Consider the following 8,937-nt stretch of genomic DNA (forward strand, 5'->3'; position numbering starts at 1 on the left):
ATCATTTATAGAAGGTGTCATTTTACTGAGGAGATGTTCGGATTTGAAGCTTGATAAATTTCTTTCTGTCTACGATTCCAAATTGATAAAGAATTCACAAATAGGAGACATTTACTAGATAAAGGGAACATAATAGAAACTTTAAGAAAAGACGTTAAATGATATGAAGATTCCTTCCTAATTTAGTTTTTAACTCAACACTATTCCCCAAGGCCAAGGGTACCAGCCATTAATTTCACGTTATACTTAATCTCTTTTAGGTTAGATTTTTATAGAGGAGGGCCAGCAGTCTTTGGGAAGCACCTGTGGATTAAAACAATAATCCTTAATTCTTTAAGTAAAAGCTAATGGTCAGTTAATGTCATTTAATGGGAGAGACAAATCGGGCTAGTAAAATAGATTTTACTTCTCATCCTTTTTGATAAAGCATAAGACAGAGACCAATTGGTGTCTAGTCACAAGATGAAGTTCATGGTTTTCAGAACTTTGAAGGGCAATCTGGGAGAGGCACTGAAGAGATTGAAAAACACAAAGTAGGGAGTTTCACATTTTAAAGCTCTTTCTGAAAAGAGTTCTAGTTTGCCATTCAGATTCCTTTGAGAATGCAAGACTCGTTCTTTCAATTGTCGGGAATGCTGCTGACCAACAGCATTAAGTAGCCATGCTCCTTAAGGAATTGCTTTTGCAGAGAAGGGCCACCTTACAGAACAGTGTGTCCTCACTTTCTGAGGAACCCTCATCCAATGGCTAATCAATGAGGGTATAAATAGGCCCAACTTCCTCCCTTCACCAACAAACACCTCTGAAGGATCATCTCAGCTTCAAAGCTCTCTCTGGAGTTGAAATTTTTGTTGGACTTCATCTCAGCTAATTTCTCCCTCTGTTTAATCTTGTCTTTTCCTCCAAGGATGTTGATTCGGAAAGTATGACCTTAGTAAACATTCTGCGTGCCAAGCTTCATCTCAAAGTCGGCTTCCTGGTAAACCAACCTCTTCCACCTTCTTTGACCTCTTGTTTCCTTTCAGTTATCACCCCATTTTCCTGCTTGCCTTTACATCAAAACTCAAAAAGATTATTTAAATTCTTTATCCATTAATCCTTCCATGAACACTTAGGTTGTTTCCAAGTCTTCCCTATTGTGAATAGTGTAGCAATGAATGTGAGAGTATAAAAATCTCTTTGAGATTCAGATTTCAATTTTTGGGGGTAAATACTCAGAAGTAGGGTGGCTGGGTCATATAATATTTCTATGTTTAAATATTGGAGGAAACTCCATACAGTTTTCTGTAGGAGCTACCCCCATTTTATACCAACCTTCTGCCAATGGTTAACAACACTGTATTGTATACTTAAATGTTTATTAAAGAGTGTAGATCTCATTTTGTGTTCTTAACACACACATCTACTATTTTCACTTCTTCATCTTTCATTCTTTCTTGGACCCATTCCAATTAGACTTTGTCACTAACACTCCATATAAATTGTTCTTGTCAAGGTTACTACAATTCATCTTGCCAAACCCGGTAAGCAAATCTCAATCCTCATCTTAGTTCACCCCTCCGCAACATCAGTCAAAGTTGAATATCTCCCTTTTTCTTAAGACACTATCTTTGCTTGATTTCTAAGACATCTCACTTATGGGTTTTCCTCTCCTTATTGACTGCTTTTTCTCACTGTTTATTGTTGGACAACCCTCATCTTCCCAATCTTTAAATGTTAGGAAATCCCAGAGTTCATCCATGACCTTCTTTTCTTCTTTACCTATACTCATTCCCTAGGTGAGTAGTTGGCAAGTTTGTCTTACAACCATGCCAACCCTGAACATGCCTGATCTCATCTGATCTTGGAAGCTAAGCAGGGTCAGGCCTGGTTAGCACTTGGATGGGAGACCACCTAAGAAGACCAGGTGCAGTAGGTGTTAGAAAAAAAAAAAAAAAAGAAGTTGGCAAGGTTTTTCAATAAAAGGCCTTATAGTAAATATTTTAGGCTTTGGGTCCATATGGTCTCTGTTGCAACTATTCAACTCTGCCAGTGTAACACAAAAGTAGCCACAGATATTACATAAAAACTGAGTGCAGTTGTGCTCCAACAAAACCTTATTTACAAAAACAGGCAGCAGTGAAATTCAGCCCACAGGCTGTGGTTCTACAACGTTTATTCTGGATAATCACATCGAATCCCATAGATTTAAATATCATGTCTAATTTCCCTAAATCCGAGATTCAGTTATCAAAGTTGCCACTTGACAGCTCTTCCCATAAGTAACATGTACTAAAAGAAGTCTTCTGACTTTTAGCCATTTATTCCCCACGAACCTATTTCTTTTCCAGTCTTCTTTGTATCAGCAAATGGCATCATTATTTATACCATATTTTTATATCTCCTCCTCCATTACTGACAAGTTTAAGACACAAACCTGGATTATTTCAATCATGTTCAATGGCCTTTCTCCTTTACCTCTGATCCCCCTAGAGTCTAGTCTTGACATGCTGGCTGAAAAATCTTTAAAAAAATAATTAAATTACATCTTGACATTTTGTTACTCACTACTGTCCAATGGCTTTCCATCTCACTTAGAATAAATTTCAGACTTCTTACCAAGGCCCAGAAGGTTCTAAATGATCTGGCTTCTCTTCATCTTTCTGGCCTTATTCTCTATTAATGTTTCTTCTTGCAACCTGAACACCTATATGAAAATTATCTATAAATGTTATTTGATATAAAAAATGTTTTGCCCCAAGAATCTATTGGATGATATGCTCCCCCAAATTGCAGAGTAAACTAAGAAAGAGAAAGATAAAAAAAAAAACTCAAGAAAACTTAGACACAATGAAGGAAAGAAGAAAATGGAACCATGTGATTATTGAGATGAAAACTCTCAAGATGACAGATGAAAGGTCTAGGAAACAACCAATTCGGATAGGAGCTAGAACACAGAGAACTCGAGAACGGTACATTAAAGTTTAAATAGCTAGAACTTATTAAAAAGTAGTGTTTTTTTTTTTCACAGTAGAAAGGAGTGTGGTTCTATTGAAAATTCAGGCTAATTTAGTGGTAGGTACTTTAAAATCTGAGCAAATTGTAAAGAGGCAATTATTAACTCCAATAAAACAAAAAATCATACAAAACCAAAATGTAATCACAGTGTGCATACTACTGGCTCAACTGGGTACAGTAGTTATATAACTATAGAATTACATGTTATGAATGCAACTTTAGGTAATGGTATAGAGAAAGTTTGGTGTGCTGTTAATGTATTTAATGTAGGTATACTAGGGAACTATTATAGTGTTTTAGGTATGATTGTGATAAAATTATACTACGAAAGTCATAATTAGAGGATGTATGTAAATCTCTGTGTGTTTGTGTGTGAAAAAAATATATAAATTTTTATCTTTTACAAGTAAAAAGAAAACACTTACGACCATAAAACAATCCAAATTAAAAAAAAACAAAAAAAAACAAGAGTGTTAAACTGTGATTGCCTTTCCAAGAATGATCATCTAGGGTATAAAAAGGGACTACTCCCTCTTTTGAAAATATTTTAGTCTTTGTAAAGTACATAATTTATTGCTTTGATAAATATTCTTAAATATTAATTTTAAAAAGTATAGAATATGTCTATTAAACAAATAAGATAATTTTGATTTTTCCTGTACCAGACTGAATTCACCTCTCCATCCAACTTTTTTTTTAAAAAGAATGAAAAAAACATAACACGCAAAGAACATAGTGCATAGTAAACCTTTACAAAATATATTTAATCCCCTTATTATCATAAACAAAAGGTAAAATTCCAAGTTTGAATTTTAGTTTTGTTATTAGCATTTAGCTTGGTTATAACAACAAATTAGTTTATAGAAATGTTTATTTTCATAAAAGAATTATTGGACTTCAGGAATGACAATAGTTCTTCTGCCAGCTTCAATAAAATTGTGACTGGACTAACAGTAGACACACCCCTCCCCATCCTCAGTCATCAGCTTTCTAGCCATCCATCATTTAATGTGCTTCTGAGAACCCTGCAGGAGTTTAGAAAACAATTGCCAACTCACTGTCTTGCTAGGATGAGCTATGGCACCACTAGAGAGGAGAAAGTGAAATTGATTTGTAGGAGGCCAACTTTTACAAAGCACAGTTTCATTGGGTTAGTTACAAGTATTCAATTTCCCAAATAAAAATAAAGGGCTTACTAGGTGACAAATTACACTTGCAAAGGAGTGAAAACAAATCTAGCTGTTGGATGCTAATGCAATTCTGCTTTATTCTATACATTTATAGAGAGAGACTGTGTTTTCCCAAGAAATTGTGTTCTTCTTCAGAAATATGTATCTTCTCTGATGGAATGTATTCTTTCATGAATTAAAGCCATTCTTCTGGAACTGGTTGGTGCTGGAGCCATTTATGACTCATCGAAAAATACTAGCTTGTGACTGTTGCTCATAGAAGCCCATATGTCTGAGAAACATGCTCTTCCAAATATGGCATATTTGGGATGTTTTGTTACTGAGGAACCAGTCTATTAAACCGAAGGATCAAAGGCTGTGGGTGGCCTTGCTTCAATCCTATGTTTCTAAGAAGGGAGTTAGGAGAAGGCTCTTTGCACTCCCAATGACCTGCCACTGGGAATCAATTATTTTATTCATTAATAATGTGTTGAAGACCTTTTATGCTCAGTATTGATAGATAATGTCACAATGATCTCTGGCATAATAGGTATACAAGGACATCACAGGTAATTGTAAAACTGTGCAAAGGACTATGATAAAGAGAAGCAACAACTATAATGAGAAGACTAAGATGAGAGTCTAAACAAACCTGAGCCCTTCTTTGCAGAAAGGAGAGAGACAGAGTAAGTGGGAGCTTCCTTAGGGAGTACTTAGACCTGGTTTACATCCTTGAGACTGTATAGATGGATGGATAAACATATCTCCAGCCTTTGAAAAGATCATAGGCTATTAAGGAAAGAGCCTGGAACAATCATCAGGTCTTATCAATTTTATCTCCATTCCCTTTGCTCTATTTTCAATACCATCAGCCATCACATTTATATGCACTTTTATAATAGTCCCCTTATAGATACTTGCCTCATTTCTTGCTTCCCTTCATCCTATTCAGTGTAGCTAGAATGATCTTTGAAACACATAGCCGAACTTTGATTTTTAATAAAAACAAAAAATTAAAGTATCTCTGATACCATTTTTCTTTCTAAATCCAACAGAATTCAATAAAACAAGAATTATAAGCTTTACCCTTCTCTCTCATTTTTGTACTCCTTCTACATGCCCCCCACATTATTGCATATTAGAAGTGATTAGATTGTGAATTGGTTCCTACTAGTGACACTTCTCTCACATTACCATTCATTTTCCACCAGAACTGAATAAGAAAAAACTAACCTTAATTCCATAATGACAGTAATACAAGATCAGCAGAAGATCTAGAATAATACCTGCAACAAGAAAAGCAAAAAAGAAACCTTACAAAGGAGAGATAATTGAAGAATGTCCGCCCCAAATCTTACCACAGATAAAATGATATTTGTTACCAAACATTTTGCTGCATTTATAAAATGTAAATATAAATGTTTATGAATTAAGAGCTCAAAAAATATTTAGGGACTCAAGGAACAACAACAACAACAACAACAACAACAATAAGACAATACTTCTAGACAACAAGGCCAGGAGTAAAATGAAAGTAAAAAATGTCGATACCACTGAAACCTGCCTTAAAAGCACCATCTCTACAATGGAAATAATGTCAGAGCTGTGGAGGTCATGAACTACATACTTGAGAAAAGTGAGCTAAATAGATTAAAAGCAGTTTAAGGAAACAATCAGAAAAAAATGTTCATAGAAGACAAAGGAGATAAAACACACACATAATTGGTATCATTGAGACTACAAGTAGGACAAACAGAAGAAAAATAAAATAAATCAAATACCGAACATGTAACTCTTTTGTTTAAAATTTCAAGATACTTCTCATTCCTGACAGAAGAACCGAAAGCCTTACTATGCTGACAATTTTCTTCATGGCATACCATGGTAGATATGGCTAGAGAGGTTAGGTAAGAGTCCCATGCTGTACGCCCTCATAACTTAAATAGGAATTCAGTGAGTGTTATGAGAAAGGGCATGACATCATCATCTTTGTGTTTTAGAATAGCAAGACTTGCTGCTGGGGTAGAGGGGGAGAAGAAAGATTATAGGAGTGTTATTGAGTCTGTCTCCCTTAGAATAAAATACACAGTACACATTCAAGACAGTACTGTTGACTTGGGGATAGCTGTCCTGACTTGAAATGTTTTTACAAAGGCCTTCTATGAGTCAAAAAGAGGGAAGTCTCCTCATACACCATGTGAAGCTTCTGCAAGAAAGCTATTTGTTTCAGAATTCCAAGTTGGTCAAAGGTTCATTTGCTTATTTTGCTTTGACTTTGTATGACAAATATCTTCTCAGATGCATGTGAGTATGTTAATTACAACTTTCCACATTCATGGTCCATTGCTATACCCTACGACCCAACTTCTAATTTTAGGAATCCAAAGCCATTTGGTTAGAGCACACTTACTCTCAGACTTTCTAAGAACTCTCCTCTTGAGTGCTACCAAAAGATATTCATTCATGGAGCCAGTGCCCCAGTCTGGGTTGCATTTGTTAGAACACACTCTTATATGTTACTGCTTCATTGAATACCAGGAGGCTCTCTCAAGCTTTGCTTGTTAGCCTGGGCAGAGAATACACATTGATCTGAAGTGAACTAAGCAGAACCATTTTCCCCAATGCAACAAAAATTAGACCAGGTATGTATAACCCCCTCCACTTCTATGGTCTATATTGATTAGTTCCTTGAGGGTCAAAAGCACCAGTTTTGTAATCCGACAGACTATACCACTTAATAGCTATATAAGCTTGAGAACATTTCTTAAACTCTCTGGGTCTTAGCTTCTCCATCTGTAAAATGGAGGTAATACTAACACAGTCTTTACAGGCCTCTTGGGAGTATTAAATGAGGAGATAGTGGTAAAAGTACCCAATATAGTTTGTGATCCATATTTAATGCCTCAACAAAAGGTAGTTATTACTATTTAGAAGAGTATTATTGTCATTACTGTCTCTTGTGTCAATATAAGATAGATCATAAACATTTATAATAGATGACTAGTTAACATGAAAACTTGATCTATCAATAGATTATTTATTTATTTTATAAATAAGATAGTAGGTAAAGATATTTGATTTCACAGAATCAGTTCTTAGATGAGGCACTAGAGTTTCTCTAAAGTTTTTTTTTCCAGAACATTAATTTAGTATTTATTAAAATAAAGAAGTTCTACTATATAATGAATGTGGGAGTAGCTGATGGTTTTCTTCAAAAAAACTCTCCAAAGTCTTAAATATCCTGTGGTTCAGTGTGATTCTCTAAGAAGGGGCTATAATACACATCATTTCCTAAACTTTTTGGTGTGGCACTATTTTTTACTCAGCATCTATTAATATCTCTCAGAACAGATGTTCTGTGGAAGTCACTTTGGGAATTACTATACTAAAAAATAGAGAGTTATAGTCATTATTTTTATGAAGAACTATTGTTAGCTTCTGCTAAGTTAAGGGGCCATGAGGGGTGCCTAAGAAGAGAAAGAATGGGGATCTCTGCCAAATCTACTCCTGTCCTTCATGTAAAACTCATGAAAAGAAGCAAGTAAGAGATAAGTTGGGTCATGGTGATCATTTGAGCTTGGAAGTCAATTTTCAGCTTTCTGTCTGGTGGTTATAAATTCCTCCCTGAGGTCTCTAGTTCTATAACCATTTCCATGTGATTATGGCATGCTCCTCCACCCCTCTAGTTAACACTGATGAAGATCTAACCATGAACCAATTTTGAAGTTACCTGGGACCTTCGAAGTCAGTCCATGCTCTATAAAGCATAAGATGCTGCTCAGAGTAGAAAGGCAACATTTGTGAAATATATTTCCGAAAAATTCCTTTCTCCCAGCTATTCTTCTTACTGCCTTGTTCCAACTATAGATAAGCTTTTGTCTAGCCAGATTCTCCTTTTGACTGTCTCCTGGTTCTTATCCTTGCTGTACCATTTTCTAGGTTCTGCTCAGCATACTTCTTGGAAAAAACACAGAAGGGCAGCTTCCCCCCTCTTAGCAGAGTCTTATGATGTCGTGGATATGCCTAAATTCTTCTCTACTGGGATTCCTATGTCCTGGGCCCTGAGTTGTGCATCATGAACACAAAAGAATCCAATCAGGTTAATGAAAGTACTCATGTGTATTCCTTTGAGCAACTGTGTGGATAGGACTTCAGACCTAACACAAGACACCCATACTTTGTATCAATATTTTAGAGTATTACCAAAACTCAGTGTTTATGACCGACAGTTCTTATGGTCTGCTTGTAAATTATTAGTGAAATGTTGTACCAATTCCCCAGATTTTGCAGGTTTTCAAGAGAAGCATTTAAGTCTTTAATCCTTGGGAAATGATAGAGGTCATTAAAGGTTTAACAGGATGCCCTCTGGGGTCTCATTTATTAATTTAACAAATATTTATTGAGTGTCTAAAATATGTCTGACACTGAACTAGGAATATAATGATAAAACACAAACCGGGTCTTTAGTTTCCCAGGGCTCACAGTAAATAGGAGAGGGCAAACTAAACAGAATTACAGTAGAGCATGTTAAGTGTTAAAATAGATGTCAAAACAGGTCATTCTAAAAAGACATGGTCAGGTCTTCCAGTTTTGCCAGGAAGTCGGGGAGAAATATTTAGGGAAGGAATTTCTAATCTAAGATATGAAGAATGAGCAAAATTTAGCCAAGCAAGTACAGGAGAGGAAGGGGACCCCACTGACAGAAAGGCAGACACCTCAAAGATTATTGTAGTTAAAAGGAAAGATGTAAATTAAATTCTGAAGGGCATAA

At 35.6% G+C, this 8,937-nt stretch overlaps 1 pseudogene; it reads left to right on the top strand.

Annotated features, from left to right (window-relative positions):
* Positions 1 to 1,798: 1,798 nt before the first annotated feature.
* LOC112484070 lies at positions 1,799 to 1,918 on the top strand (annotated as a pseudogene).
* Positions 1,919 to 8,937: the final 7,019 nt, after the last annotated feature.

Source organism: Pteropus alecto, unplaced genomic scaffold, assembly GCF_000325575.1.
Source record: "Pteropus alecto unplaced genomic scaffold, ASM32557v1 scaffold226, whole genome shotgun sequence".
NCBI lineage: Eukaryota > Metazoa > Chordata > Mammalia > Chiroptera > Pteropodidae > Pteropus > Pteropus alecto.